Source organism: Cavia porcellus, unplaced genomic scaffold, assembly GCF_034190915.1.
Source record: "Cavia porcellus strain 051 isolate PalLab524CR breed Dunkin Hartley unplaced genomic scaffold, mCavPor4.1 scaffold_1, whole genome shotgun sequence".
NCBI classification, from domain to species: Eukaryota; Metazoa; Chordata; class Mammalia; order Rodentia; family Caviidae; genus Cavia; species Cavia porcellus.
In genome coordinates this window covers 239,973,955-239,994,853 of record NW_026947484.1, presented here as the reverse complement: position 1 = coordinate 239,994,853, position 20,899 = coordinate 239,973,955, and the positions used below count along the sequence as shown (strand labels likewise).

Below are 20,899 nucleotides of genomic sequence, written 5' to 3'. Positions count from 1 at the left end.
CGGATGGCACACACAGCCCGAGTTATGCTCCTTTTAAAATGCATGGCATTTAATAATCCTACCGGAACTCTCTTCTTGCTGCACTGGGATGTAACTGGAACGTATAGGCAAATTGCTGTGGACTGGAAAATCAATTAGGAAAAAGAGGTGAAACATCTGGTGTTACTCTTGCGATACGAAAATTCATTTTACACATTTAAAATAAATGTGTTGAGTTCATTTAATTGCCTGTTGAACTGTTTCATGGAAAATGGTGGGCATGTCCTTGATCCTGGGGGTTTCACAGTAAGTGGCAGCGCTCTGGGTTCCTTTTTAATCTTACTTCAGAGTCAGTCTGGATTGTATTTCTGAAGTCTTTTCCACATGTGTTTTGGTGGACTTCGAAGGGTTTTTTTTTAACCTAAGTGTGATCAGAATCATATGGAGGGCTGGTTAAAACACAGAATGTGAGTCCAGCCCCAGAGTTTCTGGCAGGTCTGGGCTTGGACTGGAGAAGCAGTTCTACAGTGACGCTGATGCAGCCACTTTGGGGGTCTCTGTCAACACACGGGAGGCGGCTTCCATATTAAAGGAGGTTCAGTTCTCCAGGCGTCTGGCGTGCTCTGCACACCTTTCTCATCCCAGGAGAATGCAGTTTCCCTTCTGGGATAAACTCATGACTTCTCTTTCCCACATTCTTGTACAAAGGGGTTCAGTGCCCTTCTAGAGGCCTATTTCTGCCCTCCCTGAACCCAGAATGCGGCAGTGCCCTGAACTCCCTTGGCATCAGCGCCTACTCCATCGGCCCTGATGAGAGGGGAATATGGAGGCCGTGAGTTCCAATCCTTGCCCTCCGGAGCCAGGTCACAGCCTGGTGGGAGGCACCAGCAGGGAAGGCCTCAGCCAGGACCCTGCCACGGAGAGGGGAGGCAGGTGCCCAAGGCAGAAATGCCTCGTTTTCCTGACATGTTGGGGAGGAGGCATTTGAGCTAAGTCTTAAATGGGTGATGTGTGGATCGAAGAACTCTTAGGGGAGCGAAGGGGTGGACAAACGGACCACTGACACATTGATGATGTGTGTAGTTTCTTTTATTACTGTGGAGCCTCCTCTCTTTGGGGTGAGAGCTACTTTCTACTTTTGTCCCCTCTGGCATGCAGTTCTTCAGTCAAGAAAAATTAGGCCGTGAGTGGTATTGCACATCTGTAATCCCAGCACTCAGGAGGCTGAGGCAGGAGGATCATTGGGAGTTGGAGACCAGCCTGCTGTTTGGTCATCAGTGTTTATTCCTGACTAGAAGACTCTCAGGCCCCAGTCTACCAGGAAGATGCAGCAGACACACAGGCACCATCTCTTGCCTCTAGAATTTTCAGTCCATTAGTGTGCCACACAGCAGTGATAATCCTAGTGATGGAGCGGGGTGTGGCGGCACACACCTGTGATCCCCGGAATTCAGGCTCAGTTGAGCCAATCTTCTGGCTCAGGGTTTCTCACCATGCTGCCGCTGAGGGCTGGTTGGGTTGGTTTCACCTCAGGGTCCCTGGGAAGGACCTGACATGGCTGCTGGCAGGAGTCAGCTCCGGGTTGGCTGAGGCCATGTGGATGTCTCCAGAGGGCAGCTCCTACCATGGCAGCTGGCTTCTTCAGCACGGAATAGGGGCCAGAGGGAGCTGGGTGCCATGGAAGCCCCTGTCTTTTATAACACTCTTTTATAATCAAAGAGTGATATCCTCTTACTTTTGCTGAATTCTATTTATTAGATGCAAGCATTTGGGTCCAATCACACTCAGTGGAAGAGATTATGCACAGGCAGGATACTGGGGTGGAGTGGGGTAGGTAATTGGAAGCTACTTGGGGAGCAGCTAATCAAAACTGGCTGAAACTCTTGGGTAGGTTTATCCTCCTCATTTTGCTGATAAAGAGATGGGGACACAGGGCAGGTAAGATAGTAGCTCACAGTCACAAAAGTCCTACAGATTCACGTGCAGGCAGTCTGGGTCCCGGCAATGATCCTGTATCTGTACTGGGATTATAATTTGAGAAGGATCGTCCTGACTTGCAGGCATGGGATGTTTTGGGGGAGGCAGGAAGATCAGTGGGGGGGCCTTTGCCCTGACTGAATAGAGGTGGACAGCCCAGACCAAGGTTTGGACATGAGGGGATGGAGCAGACTCAAAGGACATTTAGGAGACAGAGGGCATGAAAATTTGAGTGGGGGACACACCATGGTGACTGCTGGCACTCTGGCCTGCATGACTTTTATGCCACTCAAAAGAAGATTAAAGAAGCATGCAGATCTGGGCAAAGGGCACTGGAAAGACATATTGAGTTTGGTTTTATACATATTGAATGCTGAATATCTTTGCAAATGGTCTCCATCCTCAATCACCATCTGTACCATAATCTGTATATTTTCTGTGCAGCATTAGACTGGTGTGTCTGTTCAGGTCACACAGAAAGGTGGGTGTGAGCAGTCACCCTGAATGGAGGAGATTGCATCACACCAATAATCTTCCTGAGAAATGAGCCCTAGACTAGAACCATATGTAGTATTATAAAGTGGACTTTAAGTAGCAGGGAAAGAGAGTTCACTTGCTGTGTGCTTCTGGGGAGCAATGGTGTGTGGAGAGGGGAGGGAAGGTGACGCCTTGCTAGATCCCAGGAGTGCTATCAAGACTAGCGGGGAAACCATACCCAACCACAGGTTACACTTGCTAGATCATCAGCTCTATCCTTTTGAAACTTTTAATTAAGCCTTGCTAGGTTTTCTGACCTGGCTTTGGCAGTGCTTTGGAGACAGAAGGGAAGAATATTTTCCACGTGGAAAGAGGCAGCAAGGGCAGGGGCGTGGTGGGGGTTCCCACCGTGGTGACCTCATCTGGGACAGGACCCAGTGCCTGCAGCGCGCAGGCGCTCTGGGTGGAGTCAAGGTTCTGTATCAAACCGCCTCTTTACGTGGATATGGACTCGGCTCTAAGTCACAATGCCTCTCAGGTGCTGGCCCAGTTGGACAGGTTTCCAGGTTAACTCAGGAAAGCAGAAGCCCTTGGAGACAGGTGGCAATGGAAGCCTCGGAGAAGGGCAGCGACAGTCTGGGAAGGGTAACAAGTGGGAGGAGATGAATCCTCAGCTCCACGGCAGGAGGAGACGCCACGGCTGCTTCTTCTTCGGGGTGTACTTCATGCTCGTACAGTGCTTGACATAGTAGGACCCCATGAAAGTGTAGTTGTCTGAATACATGAATTAAATGACAAAAATTTAGGAAGTGCCAGCTTCTGAGAGGAAGTGACAAAGGGTCAGGACGACTGCTCTGGGCAGTGAAAGGCCGTGAGTTAACATCTGGAGCCGCGAAGATTCCCCAGTCAGGGGGAGGTAGGGAAGCTATGCTTGCAGGCGGGACTCGGGGCACTGAGGACACTGACTGAGAACCCCCCAGCCAAAACGCGCAGGGTGCTCACCCAGAAAGGTCCCTGGGGAAGCAGTCTCAGCAGTCCTTGGGCAAACAGATGGCAGGCGTGTGTTCCGGGGCTGCAGGTCTCCTAGGAAGAGCCACTTGGCTGGCTGCTTGGGCTTCAGGTGTCAGCAAAAGCTGGGCAAAGTTTAGGACTCTTGGGCAGAAGCCTGGCGCGGCTGGCTCACCCTTTTCATTTTGGAAATCGTGACCTGGAAGGGTAGTGTGAGGGACAGGGAAGCAGCCTGGGCTTTTATGATTCTGTTATCTCTGTCCTCCAGCTGTCACCAGAGTCATGTTCCTTCTGTCGGTCCCGAAAAGGGAAGGAACGAGTGCTGGGAGAAACAGGTCTCTCTTCACTTTGCTAATGACTGATTCCACTTAATTCCAGAGCTTGTTTGACCTTTGGATAAATATTTAAAGACTTCTAGAGGCACCTAAACGGAATGCAGGAACGCATTTGCTGTTTCATGGTAGAAAAGTTTTAAATGAGACTTGCAGTATAAAAAGTATTACTTATGCGAGTGCCAAAAAAAAAAAAAAAAACAAACAAACAAAAAAAAAAACATATACACTATTCAGTGGTGGCCAAATATGGAGAAGTCAGATATTTGGCTGCATAACCGGGTAGACTCTGCAAATGGGAAGATCCATTCAGCACCCTGCCTTAAGCCTGAGCAATCTTGTGACTACAGATTTCCTCCCAGAATGTCTAGAACTGAGGGCTAAATGGGAACCCAAACGGAGTGCCCTCAGTAACACAAGATAAGTGAGCCAGCTTGGCTTCCCTGAGGTAGGTTCCGCTGTGCCAGGCAAGAATTGTTCAAAGTTTTCACTTTATGGGTAATGGGTAAAAATGATAAATTATACGGCTGGTTGCTTGCCACATCTGAAAGAATAAATAGAGATTATTTCAATGAATGTATAAACAACTCAGAGAGGAAAAGTACTAACTGGGCTGGAATGCCAAGAGATTTCTTACCGGCTGGTACAAAGGGGGCCCGTTCCGTAACGGTGATCAGATGGTGGGCAGTCTCTTCAGCTGACCAGGTGAGCTCAGAACTCAGCATAACCGTGAGTGCAGGGCAGGTCAGGCGTGGCAACGCCAGGTCCTCAGTTCTCCCTCGGACACTTGTAACCCTTCTACCTCAGCTGTGACAGAGAGATCCAAGCTCACGGGGTTTGCTGGGGGCCTCAAGAAAGAGGGAGCAGGAAGTGATGTCCCTTGCTCCGCCATCAGGCTCCCCATCGCATGATTCATCTCCTGCTGCAGGACAGACAGGGTGGTTCAGCAGGAAATTCAAGAGTCCTGCTCTGCTACTATCTGTACATTCTTGGGCCAATTACTTGTACGCTCTGCTTTCTCAACTTCTTTATTGGTAAAATAATTCTAACAAGTAAACGAGATCAAACCAAGCATCTGTGCGGTTCCTAGCTTACTTTAAGTCTTCAATAAATTGCGATCAGCTTCCTACAAGTGGATTCATCTCAGTGCTTTGGACACAGAGTAGAAGTGGAAAACATTGTGTTGCATGCCTGACAGGAACAACAGCTCTTGTTTATGAAGGACTTTTCAGCCTTTCAAGCTCATTGGGGTCCCAGGTCATACTAATTTTTGCACCCCTAGCATCTGGCAGCTAAGTCAGGCAGGTGCCCAGTGCTTAGTGCTGGCAGGTGCTTAGTGACTGGTGGATTCCTGAATCCTGCCTTAAGTGAAAAAAGGGCCCTTGAGAAACTGCAGATTCTGGGAATCACATGGGATGCATTTGGCAGGTTAGATTGGCAAGTCCTGCTCCCCATTCAGGTCTCACAGGAGGTGGTAACAGAAACCGCAGCCCTGGGAGGGGGCACAGTGACTCCTGAGCAGCAGGTGGCCAGGGCACAAAGCCGTGGAGGGCCTGTCTAGCCTTACTTGGTGGATACAGTCGCAGATGGATGGAGACCACCCTTAAGCAGCCAACAAACCTGTGCTTAAAAGGATCCACCCACCCCTAGTCCTGTGTGCGCGCTTGTTAGGCTCAGTGCTTAGTGGCTGAATCTGTAACCCAATGAAGAAGTCTCTGTCCCTTACACAGCTCAGCAAAGGAGACAGGAGACTTGGTCATCTGCCCCACTCCCCCAAGATGGCCCAGAGCTGCATTTCTGCAAGAGTTCTGCAAGAGTTCATCGACCCTGCCACAAGTGACTGGGTAATCACCTTAGGTCTGGGCAAACTGGTTCTCCTGGCATGGGGGTAGCAGCCAAGCCTAATCAGACTGCGGGGTTAGACTGGAAGGGAGGTTATTGTTGAAGGTTGGCTCTTTTTTTTTTTTTTTTTTTAAACTTTCCTGTTGACAAAAAAAATCATATCAGACAGGGGGTGCAGTGTAGAAATTCTCACACCGGTGAACCCCTCTGTGGTCACTGTTCTGAAGATTGCGGTTTTCAGAAAGCAGCCCTTGACCTTGAGCGCCTGGTAACCTGGACCTTGCCAGGGCCTGGGTAGTGTCGTGGCCAGGGTTGGTGGCTGGGTGAAGGCCTGTTCCCGTCAGCAGGGTTTCCCAAGTGACTCGGAAACAGGCTCTGGAGCTGGCTGTGGGGCACCTGTGGCCTGAGAGTCTCCAGACTCAGGTGTGCTGTGCTCCAGTCCCCAGCAGAAGGCAGAAGGCAAGGCCGTTCGACCACGCATCTTGTTTGGAAGCAGACAAGTCTGATTGCGGAGCATGAGCTGGAAACCGGTGTCTGGGGTGGATCTCTGAGCTGGCCTCTGACTCCTGCTATTCAGATCATGCTAGGATTGGCCAGGCCCCTCCTCCTTCCCTAGGCCAGTGCTTAAGACACCATTTGAGTTCAAGAAGGCAGGGTAAGGCAGGGTTAGGCTGGGTGTCGTGGAGCAAGTTTGTAATCCCAGCCTTCCTTCAGGAGGTTGAGACAGGAGAATTTCTGTGGTTTTAAGGCCTGCCTGGGCTACACAGTGAGAACCTGTCTCAAAAAATCAAAAGAAAAAAAGGGAAAAAAAGGACATGTGTGGGGTGCCGGTACATAGTTCAGTTAGAGGGCACTGGGTCAGGTCAGCCTGTTGGGGCTGGGCGTCCCCGGAAGGCTGCCTCTTAGAGCTTCCAGGTGTCCGGAGAGTGGGACACACAGGTCTCTGTGTCCTCTGAGCTCTCCTGGCAGGGCTCCCTCAGAGAAGCAACACACATTGGAGTTTTAAAGGCAGCTCCGTGTCACTCTGAGCCTTTGCAAAGGATTTTTAGAAAACTAAAAATGGGTGTTTGTTGTAGTCAGGGGTTGTATACAGAGAACAATTAGGATCAAGGCATGGAGTTTATAATATTATTTTTGTAATGGTCACCGGGAGTTAACACAGGAAAATGCAGGAAATCTATCTGCCACGCCAAAGACATAGAATATTTAGTCAAGAGCCTAAATCCCACAGCAATGTCCCACATGAGTCCAGATAAAAACCCAGAGCTCAGGACAATGCCTCCCACAAGTCCAACTAGAGCTCCAGAGCCCACAAGAAGGACTCACACCAGTCTCTTACGGATCCGTGCTGGGAAGACCCAAGGGTCAGCGGTGGAAGCCAGAAAGTCTATGCCAGCAGGATGAAGGAGCTGTGCTGGTGGGATGAGGGTTCTACGCTGGAGCCGAGAAGTCAAACTCACAACAAAGACCAGGGCTGTCCTGAAAGGCACCACAGCCATCCTCAGTGACATGGAGGTCCTGAGCTCCTCTGACGACAAGCACAGCCAGGTACGTGCCAGGAAGCAGTGTAAGGAGTTCATCCTGGAGACCAAGCAACACATGTCTTCCCCTCCGGAGCCAGGAAGCAATGCTTGATGTGAGGACCAAGGCTTCTCCAGGAGAACCAACAGCTCAGACAGTAACTCGTAGGAGAACACACAATGCCTGCTCAACGCCTCCCTTCCTCTCCACCTATCCTGGCAACTTTCCTCAGGTGGAGCATCTTCTCTCAGTGCCATGCTGATGTAATCCAGCTGGCTTTAAGTTGACCACCAGTTCTTAATCCATAACAGTGTTCAAGCCAGTAATTAGGGAGCAGAATTTTACAACTTCAAAGTAAGTGTCACCTTCGGAATTATCGTCTGTCAGATATCATTGATTTTGTTTTTAATCCACTACCAAAAGTGACGGGGATTCCTGCAGTCATGGAGTCCACTCCTTCATTTCACAGACGGAAAACTGAAGCCCAGAGAGGCAGGGTTCCTGCCCGAGGCCACATAGGGCTAGGAAGGCTGCCTTCCTCCTCCGGCCTTGCTCGTCTCCAGCACCGAGTTCTTAAGATCCTTTGGTTACCAACCTGCCTGTCCTGGGTAAAGACCTGAGGAATATCTGGAACGGGCCTGGTACATTTTCAGGACATTGGCAGTGTGGTATTGCTGAGTTTTGTGGGGTTTTGTCCTGTGGAGTGACTCTCCAATGCTAACCCGGGCCAGAACCTAGAATTCCAGGTAGATTCACACGGGTCTTCATCCTCTGAGGCAGCTTGCACTGAGTGTGAGAGAGTGTGTGACCACACACACGTGAGCCTCCCAGACAAGAAGCCTGCTCTGCAGCTCTGAGGTGTCATTTACAAGAGGTCACTCAGCTGCAGCTCCAACACCTCCCACTAGGACACTGCTCTGAGCGCTCTGGCCCCATGACCCTGAGAGCCCAGAGGGTTAGAGGCCCAGTGTCTCATCAGGCAAGTGTTTTACTTTGCTAAATTTCAAGCCAGAGACAGCAACCGATTCGCCGGACCTAAACACACTGGCTCAGTGGCCGATGGAGATCAGATGACAGCATGTGTAAAATCACACATGTGCACACACACATACATGCACGCACCCCTGTACACACACATGTGCACAGCCTGTGCTCAGGCAGTCCTAGGAGCACATAGTTATATCACCCTCACTTGTCATATGAAAAAATTAAGAAGCAGAACAATGCAACCCTCTGCTCAATCCTGATGACTGGTGGATTCTTTAAACCACTTAGACTTCTAGTTGGTTTAGGAACTGCAAAATGGGAAGGGTAGACGTGCTTTCACCAAAAATGTTGCTGGTCCTAGGATACGGCTTCTTGGAGAGGTGTCGAGGGGGCTGCATTCTCCTCAGGACCCTCTGATGTCATGGATGACTCCAAGCACTGCATGACAAATCAGACCTTCCCAGACACCAGCTGCTCCTCTGGCAGGGCTGAGCCCCCGTGCTGGGGGACCTCTGCTCTCCCGCATCTGTGGGGAGTCCCCGGGAGCCTGAGGATGTGTTCAAAGCCCCTGGCTGCCAGCGCTATGTTTCAGGACAAGCATGGTTATGGCTCTCCCTTCAAAGCCCACACCTGGCAGCAGCTCCAGGCCACCCCGAGGCGCCTGAGGCTTCATGCTGCTAACTTCCTCACTCTGTTTGCAACACAGACACCCCCAGACCTCGAGTCTGGCTGAGCCCAGCTTTCCTTGTGAGGCCCTTGTAATGTACTTCTGCCAAGAGGCCCTCCCGGAATCCAGGACACCATTTCCGGTGTGGACAGGCTGCCTTCTTGTATGCATGGTCACACTCCAGCCCATTAGCTTTCTGTGGACAGCCGCACAGAGGTCTCGGTGTGCAGTCTGCTTCCTCAGCCACGGCGGTGCAGGCTTCATCTGCTCTGGAAAGGGCGGGGGATGCTTCTGGAAGACAAGGTTCCCCAACAGGAAAACCAGATCCTCCAACTCTAGAGCAGAGCACCGTGGAGTGGTTATCAACTGCCCTCAGGGACTTTTCACCCTGGAACCTGAAAGCTAAGAAAAGTTTGGGATTTCCTGCCTGTTGCCTGGGATACTCCAGGAAAACAAACATCTCTCCCTAGTGGCTTGGTGCGCCATCCCAGGGAGGGCTCTGGGTTACTTGTTTTTGGTACCAAGAATTGAACTCATAACCTCATGCTTGCCAGGCAGGCGCTGTGCCATTGTGCTATATCCCTAGCTTCTTGAGTCCTCCTATCTCACAATAAATCTTAGCCAGGAACTAGAATCTTCTACATATTTTGAAAATAGCTGAAACCACCAAGCTGCCGGCTGACCCTGATTCCGGGTGTTCAGAGTTGGACCTAGTTAGCACGTGTGTGGTGCATGCGCACACATACACACACACAGGGGCAGTTGGAGGCAGTGGCCTGTGGCTGGGCTATGAAGTGGGGATCTCCCAGTGCGTGCAGAGACCACTCACTCTCAGGTCATGCTCGTTAACTGCTGGGCCTCAGGTTCGAGTCTAGCTGGGAGACAGTGGGCAACAGGGATGACTGCATCGCGGCTGGGCAGAGCGTGACCCTGGAGACCCAGACATAGCCCCCAGAGGTCTGAGCACCGTTTGCCTGGATTGTACCCTAATGAGCGCCCAGCACACCGCCTCCCTTTCACTTTACTCGCAGCATTTATATTCCGCGGAGTAATCCGGGGAAAATGATCCTTTCACGGCCTGCCTAACTGGATGAGCACAGCCCCTAGGGGTTGTTTAGACAAGCGTAGAAAAGATCCCAAGAATGTGACCTGACCCGAGATGTAGAGGAGAGAATAATGGAGCTTCTGCGCCGTCTGGGGATGAGGCAAGGGCCTTAGGGTGGGTGGGCGGTCTTAATGGGTCCTGTTCTTTTTACACGGCAGGGGAACAGTCTGGGTTACCAGAGGAAGAACAAAGGGGATTCCACTGCTCTGCCCTGGGCCCAGAGCTGGGCAGGATGTGTGCAAAGAGAAAAACAATTTACACCCCTCCAATACAGTCCCGGCTGGGAATGAATCCTTGTGCTTGGACAATGAGTGCGTGTGCGTGTGTGTGTGTGTGTGTGTGCGTGCGCGCGCACATGTGGAGTGAGGGGAAGAATCATCACATTTGCTGCCCTGAAAGAGCCAGGAAGCCATGTGCCTGTGCCCTGGTGAGGAGACCTAGGAAAGCACCCGTCCTGAGCTATCCTGCCCATCACCCTGCTTCTCCTGCGCCAAGACCAGAAACAGCCTTGGACTAGACCCTCATGACATTATCGGACTCTGAGACAAACCGCTGGGGATGCTGGCGGTTCCCGAGTACTGAACTGGGCAGCTGATGGAGCAGGGAAGATCCTGCTAGGGTCTGATGACTTTCACTTGCTCAGAAGAGGCCTGGGGTTTCCTCAGTGCAGAGAAAGATGCTTATACTGAAGAGGTGACAGGTACAGTCCCTAAAGGAGAGTCAGGCACCAGAGGCTGAGATCTGTGTGACAGGACAGAGTGAGGACCCCAGTTCCCTGCACTGCTCTCCTGTCGTTCTGCTGGTGTCAGCCCAGGGCTGGAGTGCAGGGCGGGATCTCTATAGCTATATACAAGGACCGGCTGCAAGGACATTGTCTTCTGGGGTACAAAGGGCCTGGCCCTTGCTGCAGGTCCTGAGATCTGCCAGCCTCGCACAGGCCACAGATGGTCAGGGCCAAGGCAGCACATTTTCAGCCGCTTTTCAGGCTGCACAGTTGGTTTCCAGAGCTTCTTGATGAATTTATTTCCCAATAATTATCCCAGACTCCGGGAACCAGGCCTGGCGCAGAGCAGACTCCCTATAAATCTTTGCTGACTGGATCGATCATTCACACGTAATGAGTGAAGTTCTCTGCCTTCGTAAGCAGAACCCAGGCCCATCCAGAGGTCTTGGAGTTTCCTGTTGTTGTTAAACATTATGGAGAAACATCAGTTAGGTCACTGTAGAAAATATTGGTTATAATATGACCTTTTTTCATTTTGCCTCAGATCTGTTCTATTTGCTGATGAATGGCACTCATTATAAATAATAACATGTCTTTTCAGAGCTCTTTCTGTGTTCACATGTGAATATAACTTGGTTTTCCACTGTCTTTGGGTTTGTGGGGAGCACTGCATTTTTATTCCCATTTTACAGTTGAGCATGTCAAGGCCGAAGGTGCTACATACACACAGCTGAGAAGGAACTGGCTGAATTCCATCCCCGATACCTTTCTAGTGCCCAAAAGTGGGCACTACCCAGTGCTAGTAGTCATCAAAATGTTTACTTTGCCTTTGTTCCACCAAAGGAGAGATGGCACTAAATCTAGTCTTTGTGGAAATAAGCCAGATGCAGAACCTGAAAAACAGCAGTTACCCAGGAGAGGGTGTCATTTGAGAAACTCAGCCTGGGTGTCTTATTCCAGTAATCTTACGTGCTATTAGCTTTCCTACTAACAGACAAGGCAACGCTCCCCAAGTTCTGTGTCTGTGGCCACCTTTCTGTGTCCGCAGGGTGAAAGCTGCTTAGCTATGGCAGTCCTGGGATGACTCCTTCCCCACCCCCGTCCCCAAGTCCTGGGCAGGCCTCCGCAAGTGGAGCCTGGTCCCTTGCCAGGACTGCTTGCAGTGATTTGAGGCTGGAGGACATTCAGTTCAAGGCTAGCCCTGCCAGACCGAAGTGTAATTCAAAATGGGAAGCTCGGCGGCTCCTGGACATGGGACAGATATTTCATCTCTGATTTTCCACGGAGCGTGCTGGGTTTTTCTGCCCAGTCTCCCGCCTGTGAGCTGGGCAACAGAGCTTCAGGGTGATGTGCTCCTGGCTGTGCTGACCCTGGTGAGCACCACATTACCCGATCCCTCCTTCAAAACTACCCTGTGAGGTACACACCACCGGAGGGAGAGCTGTGTGCTTGGAGGAGATCGTAACCTGCAGAAGAAGGAAGTGCAGGCCCTGACATGGGAAGTGGCCTTCCACACAAGCTGGCCAGACTTCTCCTCAGGACACACCCAACCTCAGCCAGCAACTCTGGACACCACGAGAGGACACGGAAGGTGAGAGAAGGCCACTTTCTAATGACGTGTAAGCACAGACAAGAGCAAGGTCACTGTGCACCTGAAAATGCCAAGCATCTTCTGGCCAAAGTAAGTCCCTGCTGCGTTTTTTAAACCAACCATAGTTTTATCCTCTTTGGCAACTTTGCTCCTTAAAGGTAAAATTACTGAGACACCAGGTCACAGAACTGTTCCTGCTTCTTTATGGCATCCAATCTAGAGGGCACGCCCACTTTCTTATCTCCCCCAAATCCCTCAACTCAACCAGAATCCGCTATAGATTTCCCTCTCTCCTTCTCCCTACGGCCCCTGGTGTGCATTTGCCCTCCCTGCCTGCCATGAGCAGTAACTCACTTGTTCTCCTGCATGTGTGTGCTCGGTGGTCTCTGCCGGAGGGTGCTGACCTTCGTCCACACCAAGGTCCCACAGTGGATGAATGAAGACAGGATTCAAACTCAGGAATCAGCGGTGCTCTTTCCAGAGCTTGTGTATCGCCCCCGGGGACCCCCCATCTAAGGGCATGGAAAGGGGTTTCCACACTAAGATATTCCAGCACCGGAGGGAAGCTCCCCCTTGGAGGGGAGACCAGAGCTCTGATGTCCACTTGTGGTGGCCTGCCTGGTAGCATCACACTCTGCGCTTTTCATGTGTTTAGAAATGATCTTAACTAGGGGCTCGAATGATCTTGACTCAGGGACCATTTGATAAAAGAAACAGTGAAATCCAACCCTGTCACGTGGCCTGTTCCTCGGACAAGCCAGTGGCCTTGGTGATGTCCATCACCTGCACGGTGACTGACTCGGCCAGCCCTGGCCTCCCCACTCGGTGCCTGGCACATTGAAGCTGCCTTGTGCTCTGCTGGCAGGGACAGCTGAGACCTCTTTCCCAGTGTTGTCCTTTGTTCCCGAAGATGTCTCTAGACAGGTCCTTGGTCTCCTCAGGGTATGGCCTGAGATTTAAGGAAATGGCTAGCTGTTCTCACAGACCCTGTGGGGCCCAGCGGTCCATATTCCTGACGCTTTTTTACCGCAACCCCCACCTTCAAGTGTCTGGCACCAGGTACTGTGACCATTCTCGTCACCAGCACCACTTGTGAAAGGCTGGTTTATGCCAAGGACACTTTTTATACTTCACCCGCTCTCCTCTCCCGTTGCCATGTACCCCCACCCACTGTTGCCCCTCGCACCCTGCTTTCGGGAACACTTCCCCTGGAACAAAGACGCTTTGGAAAGCGCCTGAGTTTGCAGATGTGCCCGCTTGTGCCTATCCCCAGCAGGAGGGACGGCAGCCCAGAGCTGTGGCCTCAGCCAGCACAGACAGGAGCTGGAGGTCTAGTGGCCTCCAGGCGCTTACCTGTTTACAAGGATTTCTCTCTCACAAGGATCATGCTGAACAACTTTTTTTTCAGCCTAGAATTAATCTTGTCTTTAGAAAAATATGCGAATGAGAGGGCCTACAAATCTGAGTTCATTTTAAAGGTCAAACCTGCAAAGCATGATAAATAATTCACAATGATTTGACTCAAGCAAACAGTGTGGTGATTAAGGCATCACCATCGGATTCACCAGTTTCCCATCTGTTTAGTTTTGCTCTGTATGAGCAGCTGGCAAGGTTCGAGGGACAGAGGCGAGAGAAACCACTTCTGTATTTTGAGGAGTCATCGTGCAGGGGAAGAGTTGGCAGAGACCCATCAGAGTAAAGCCATCATAATGGTGACTGTTTTCGGAGTCTGGACTCTGGTTGAAAACATTGTATTTTTAAAAATGAGCTTTGTGTTTCATACCAATTTCAGTGTGGTGAACAGGCAAATAAAAAGTATCCTCCCCCAGTGCTGCCTTGAAGAGGAGCAGGACCGGGGAGCTGGCTACGCTTTCTCATCAGCTCAGGCAGCGGCTGAGCGTACCCGTCCAGTGCCAGGCTCTCACAGTCCCCATGGGGCGCACTCTAGCAGGCTTGTGACAGTGGTTGAAGGGCCCGGGCCCTGCAGGTCACTCTGTCAACTGTTTAAGAATTATTGCTAGTCTCATAGTGGTTGATTATAGTGCTTTCCTACTAAAATGTCCCCGGTGCCTCTGTGCCATGCCCCTGCCTTCTAAATGAAGCACTTCCATCCTTCTGGAAGGCCCCGCTGGTCACTCCCTGGGCCCCACCCGGGAGACGGCCCGGCATCCGGGCTGCCTTGCTCTGGCTGTGCTGGTCCCTCTTCTTGCAGCGCCCCGCTTGGTCCTTCCGGCCAGGCCCCACTCTTTGTCTGCGCTACCTGCTCTTCCCTGAAGGCTTCCCCCTTCATTCTGTCACCCAGGCTTACAGGACTGCCCCTCTAGCAGGTCCCTGGAGGGACACAGAAGCCTGAGCTTGGTCCCCAAGGGGTAACCCAGCGGGTCCCAGGCGGAGCAGCCCGGTTGCCTCCAGGGTGTGCTGTGTAGAGCGAGTGGGAGAAGCTCTCTTTCCTTTGTCCACCAAGATGCCTCCAAACCTTCCCCAGAATCTGCCTGCCTGCTTTGCAAAGCCTTTTTCACTGTTCAGAATAAATTAATTGAACTTCTTTTTCTTTTTACGGAGAGCAGTAAATCAAAATGGAGGTGAAAAGTCTCTGTGACCTCTTGGTTCTCTGGGAAGAGCATAACCCGGCTGCAGGCCCGAAGAGGGGACAGAAAATGATTTCAAGCTGAAAGGAAGTAGGCCCCGGGCACAGGTTTCTGTGTTTTTGTGCGTGATTACCAATGTGTATCGTGAAGGTGCTTGCCGGTGTGTGGGTGTGTCTGCGTGTCTGGCCACATCTCTGGACTGGTTCCACTGAATCCTGAGGGAAGCCCAGGCCAGCCCTTCACTGCAGGAAGGAGGCAGACCCTGAGGGGTGGGACTTCCTAGGTGGCATAGGCTTAGCCGCACCCCATGGGTGGGTGGGGTGTTGGTACTCAGGATTGGAGCCAGGCCTCGCTTCCACTAAACCACCAGTTTTATTTTGAGACAGGGTCTCGCTGAGTTGCCAGGCTGGCCTCAAACGTTTGGACCTTTAGCCTGAGGCTCCTAGATAGCTGGATTATGGGACGCACCACTGAGTCTGGTCCTCAACTCATTCTTGTAGAAATGGAGACACACCATTAAGGGTGCGCCCTGGCACAGGGGGACCAGCATACTAGGCCACCTCCGGCCTCGGGAAGGGCTCTGATCCAAATGAATTCACGGTCCCCGATACTTCAGCACAAGTGGAAACCCTACCGCTGCCCCAACGCTGAGGCTGGCTCCAGCTCCTTCTGGAAAGGCCTCCTGCCTTTCTGTCTGCACACTCAACCCTGAAGGAGGCGCACTGTTTTCTGGGGCCACCACTTTCTTCTCCTGTTGGTTCCTCACCTTCCCAGAACACAGGAAGCCCCTGTCCCATCGCCGCAGTGTCTCCTGGGGTTTTCTCCCGAAAACACCTACCAGCCTTCTGCTGATGACTCAGGGCTCAGAGCGGGAGAGGGACTTGCGGGGCCTTCCTGACTTTGGCACCCCAGTCCTGCTAGCTGTGGACACTTGGGCTTGAGAGGTGTCCTCTGTCAAGCCCTGCTCAGGCTGAGGAAAACCCCATTTGGCCCCTGCCAGTCCCAGGCCCTGCGGAGCTGAGTCTTGTGGGGCAGGCAGGCAGAGATGGGTGCAGGGAGATTCTCAGATTTTTTTCAAACCGCTGGGCTTCCAGAGGTAGGAGCTAAGTTGGCCTGCTGAGGGCGGCCTGAGCGCTGTGCACCCTCCCACCTAACTGCCACGACGCAGAGCATGCAGGCCGTTCTGTAGCCGACTGAGCTAGGCTGGAGAGGTAAGTGTCCGAGGGACCAGAGGCCTCTGCTCTCTGATGAACACACATTGACATTTATGAGGATCACGCCTCCACTCATGGCAGGAAGGTAGAGACTGGCGTGACACAGGGACAGCTGTTGAGTGGGGTTGGTGGAAAGGAAACCAGGTAGGGCCTGCAGCAGAATCACCAGTGTGGCGTTCATGTAACCTGACCCCCGGGGCGCCTGAGGCTATCCTGGGGACCCAGCAGCCCAGCTGGAAGGGGACGGACGGCGCGCGGAGAGGAGGGTGGTGTAAAGCAGAGGAGCTGACGCTGGAGGAGGAGTCAGAGCGCACCGACTCTGATCTATCTCTCCCTGGCCTATGTGGGACAGGTAACTGGCACAGACAACCTGCCTGGGAAGCACGCTGATTTCTGGCCAGACGTGCAGTTTAGCTCCCTCTATGTAATTACAGCACGCACGGCGGGTGGCTGGGCCGCGGGGAGCCTGGCACTCGGCTCTGTCTGTGGCCAGGGCCGCTGGCCTGGCTGGCCTGGCATGCAGGGGCCTGCCCTCCCTGAAGAGATGATGCCACCGTGGGGCTATAGCAGGAAGCATTTTGTGGCAGGGCCACCTGGCAAGGTTCCTGGGTGGGCAGCTGAGCCTAGGGCCAGGGGAGCAAACGAGCTCCCTGGGAGGACACAGTGGACTTTCTGACCGAAGTGCAGACAGTGCAGCCGGGGCCTCTATTTTCTGAGCTTGCTCTTCTAAGGAGGCCTGCACGACCTTCAGCTTCTGCTCCGCAGGCTGTGGAAGTGTGAATAGCCCACTCAGAGCGGCCAGCCTGTGAGCCACTGAGTGGGGAGCAGGGAAGGGGACCGAGAAGGGGAGAGAAGGTGGTAATGGAGGATGTGGGTTACACTGAACTAGGGTAGTGGCCCGGAGAAGGATCCGGCCCAATCCTAGGGCTCTGGACCCAGGGCTGCCTGTCCAGGGTGGCAATTTGGAGGCCCTAGGAAACAAAAGACATTTAAGAATTCAGGCATTTGGCCTAGGCATTCTCTTCTGTGCCTCTGCTGTGAGTTCAACCTCCCCCAAAGCGTGCATTTCCTTCTCCAGATTGCAATTCAGATCTGAGAGCTGCTCCTCTGAGCTCCTAGGACACTTCAGCAGATTCGCCTATATTTTAAGATGCTTGGTGCAGGTGTACCGTGGTCCTGGGCTCTTGAGCGGGATGCAGGCTGTGGCTGTGAGGCATTTTGTCTCGGGGGCTCCTCTGCAGTGCCTGGCTGTCTAGCTCTTTGGGTAGGTGGGACAGAGGCCAGTATTTACAGCTGCTTCTCAGCCCAGTTCTGTTTGTGGAAGGCCTCTGCCTGCTGTGGAGGTGGCATGGACTCTGCAGCCCCGGACGCTCAGAGTTGAGTGAGGGTTGAGTTTCTCACATGGGGGCTCAGATAGCAGGTAAAATACTTCTGCTGAAATGCAACAGGGGGAGCCCCGCAAGTGGATGACAGGCCCTACCCTCTTTCTGCTGGTCTTGGCCCTGTGGCTCCTCAGTGGCCCCCAAGCCCCAGGATGTCCCATTTGCTTGGTGAAGGGTCAGATGGATGCCTAAAGGCTTTGGGACAGTACTCTTTCTGTCTCAGTCTGTCTGTCTCTCTCTCTCCACTGTAGGATTCCCAGGCAAGAATTTGAGCAAACTGAGTCTTTTTTACTGCTTTCTCTGAGGATAAAACTTGTAGGCCAAAGGGAAACCCAATTACTGCACCCTTTTCCCTTCCCTACTCTATTTAAAAAACAACCTCCAGCAGGATCCTTAATAAATGGGCTTTAATCAAGGGAATTACCATAGTGATTCATCCTCCCTCGGGGCAGATACGCAATTTATCTTTCAGCAAAGGGCATGGCGACTTAATTCAAGGGGCTCAGGACAATGGCCATTAGTCTCATCTGTCCCATGAGAAGGCAGCCGCATTCCATGTTAGTGCCCTGGGCGCTGACCCCATTAGAGTGTTCTCTGCTGGAGTCCCGGGTGGTGACATCTTAACTGAAATGGAGCAGGGGAGGGGCCCAAAGTGCTCGGGGCCAGGAGGGGTGGGCCCCGTGACCTCTCCTTTTCCTGGAGGCCGCAGGGCTGGCAGCCTTAGCACAGCGAAGAGTCTTGGTACTTGTTTCGAGTCACTCCAGGCACTACACAGGGGAGGATGCTCCTGGGCTCAGGGGGAGTCTGCTAAGGCTCTGCCCTGGAGGTGCTCAAAGGTGGGGAGGTCATATTCTTGGGGTTACTAACTGGCCCCATAGCAGTTGCTGCCCTATAAAACTGAATCAGAAGCCGGGCATAGTGGCACATGTCTGTAATCCCAGCACTCGGGAGGCTGAGGCAGGAGGGTTGTTGCAAGCTCAAGACCAGCCTGAGCTACAAAGTGAGCTGAAGGCCAGCCTGAACTGCATAGTGAAAGCCCAAGACAAACAAAAAAGCTGAATCAGAGCCAAAACAAGGCCAGGAATGTGGCTTGGACTCACTTTTCTTTCTTTCTTTCTTTCTTCCTTTCTTTCTTTCTTTCTTCCATCCTTCCTTCCTTCCTTCCTTCCGTCCTTTTTTTCTGGAGGAAATGGCCATATTTCTCTTCCTCAACACAGCCTGGAGAAGCACTGATTCTTTTCCTGGACTTGGGATTCTCACAACCGCAGCCCTCACTTGGGCCAGGCCTGGTTTCCCAGCCCCCGGGGGCCTGAGCATTGGTCTCCCACCATGGCAGCGCATATCCCTCTGCTTGGCCTTGGGCTCTGCCTGCCAGAGGCTAGGCCAGGAGCCGTAGGGCATGTAGCAGAAGTGGTGACCGAACCACAGAGCTCCTTAGAGACCCGTCATCACTTGGCAACATAAAGCATTGCAAGAACTGGAGAATTACAGAAAAATAGTATCTCACATTTAGAAAAGTTTGCTAAGCTATCTGCCTTCTACCTAGCACGCAGCACAGGAAAGGAATCGAGTCCCTGTGGTGGGCTCTCCCTGGGCTGCTCCTGTCCTCCGGGGCCTCTGACAGCTCATACTCCGGCAGTGAGGACGGGATGAGTAGCATTTCTGGCCTGTGACCACAAGAAGTTACACATGTCACCTTCCTGACTGGAGTGTCCTTCCCTAGTGTCCTCATCCCTTACAAATCCCTCACCATGAATTTGCCAAGATGGTGAAGCTCGGATCACAGGGCATGGCAGAGAGGAAAGGGCACTGGGGAGAACCCCAGGCCACAGAATCTCCCCAAGACCAGAGATCAATTTGTCAGGACTCCTACTAGGCAAATGCGAGGTCATGAGTTCAATCCCTGAAGCAAAAATGAAAGAAAGACAGACAGACAGACAGGAAGGGAGGGCGAGCCACAACTTGTCAGGACTTAGGGGCTTGTTGTTATCACAGCATAACTTGATCTGGTCTGGAGAATGTTCCCATCCTGGACAGATTTGTAGGAACCTCGTTCCCCCAGGCGGAGGCTGCTGGGCTGCCTGCTGAGCACAGGTAGGTGAAGAGCTCATTTTCCCTGCCTGTCTGCAGACATCTGTTTCCTTACACTCCCTGCCTCTCACTCTGGGAGGCGAAGTTCAGAGGGACATTGCTCTGGGCTGATAATTCTTTTTTCTTTTTGCAGAACCGGGGATCCAACTCACGACCTCCCACTTGCCAGGCAGGCGCTTATGCTGCTGGGCTAAATCCCCAGCCCTTGGGCTGATAATTCAGTCCTCATGACCTGGAGAGCTGTGAACACAGTGCTGGGCACTGGCCTCAGTTTTTGACTCAGTGTGTGTTAAACATGTGTCCCCAAATTCCTATGCTCAAATCCTGACACCCAGCTTGATATTATCAGGAGTCATGACGGTGGAACCCCCTCCATGGGATTAGTGCCCTCTTAAACAGGGCTCCCAAGAGCTCCCTCACCTCCTGCCATGGGTGGACACAGTGGGAATCGGCAGTTGCAAACAGGAAGAGAAGACTCCCCAGAATCAGCCATCCTGGCACCTGGTCTCGGACTTCCAGGTCCTGGAACTGTCAGAAATAAATATTTTGTCACATCCACAGAAACAAAAAGAAGACAGTAGGTTAGGAGCAGGACTCGGACCTGGAGAGGCACACCAACCTGGCAGGCTCCAGGAGCACCCTGCCTAGTACAGCCGGGCTAAGCTGGCTCTGGCTCTGATCCTCCATGGGCTGTGAGCCGCTGCGTGCAGGGTCCTCGGCCTGATACCAGGCTGATGAGCTGTAAGTAGGTGTCAGTCAATGTGCGTTAAGAGGAGAGCCTTGTTGTCACCCCTGAAAACTCCTGGCCCCACTGGCCCTCGGTAGGTTCCAGGCCCGATGGCAGCCCCAGGGCGGGGGGCGAGGTGGAGGAGCACCCTGGCTGTTGAGTAAAGGCCAGCTGTCCTGCTCCTGTCAGGGGGCTGTGGACGGCGTCTCCCGCCTCATACGGGCCAGCTCTGACTTCTGGGAAGGTCTGTGCTGTCTCAAGTTTTGCAAGCACAGACAGGCCAGCTCATGCTTGGCTGCACTGCAGATGGCGGGGCTCCAGCTTCCTGGGGGGTCTGCTGGGCCTGGCCTCAGCTTTTCCCGGCTTTGCTGCCTGCAATGGACGGGTTCCGTCTGCAGACACGGCCTCCTGTAGCCTGTGCCCAGCTGAGCTCACAGCCGCCTCCCGGATGCCACGATGCATTGTGATTTCATCCTTGCCGAGGCTGCAGCCTCAGAGCGGGGCAGTTGTGACCGGGCTGGGCAGCCTGGTGAGGGGGGCATCTCTGGGTCGCCCGTCCCTGCCCCTCACTTTCTCACCTCTGTTGGTCCTCCTTGACTGCTTTGTTTGCATGTTTATAAATTTTATTATGAAAAGGTTAAACACACAGAACCCTTGAGAGACTGGCATCACTCCACATACCCATTA

General features: G+C 52.6%; 1 long non-coding RNA gene across 1 annotated transcript; it reads right to left on the bottom strand.

The window, feature by feature from the left end:
* Window positions 1-991: 991 nt before the first annotated feature.
* Window positions 992-20,473, bottom strand: LOC134471860 (uncharacterized). The gene is made up of 5 exons (XR_010041568.1): window positions 20,105-20,473; window positions 19,906-20,013; window positions 4,411-11,074; window positions 3,436-4,317; window positions 992-3,207 (listed from the first exon to the last, which is right to left on the bottom strand). It is a non-coding gene; the product is annotated as an uncharacterized LOC134471860 (long non-coding RNA).
* Window positions 20,474-20,899: the final 426 nt, after the last annotated feature.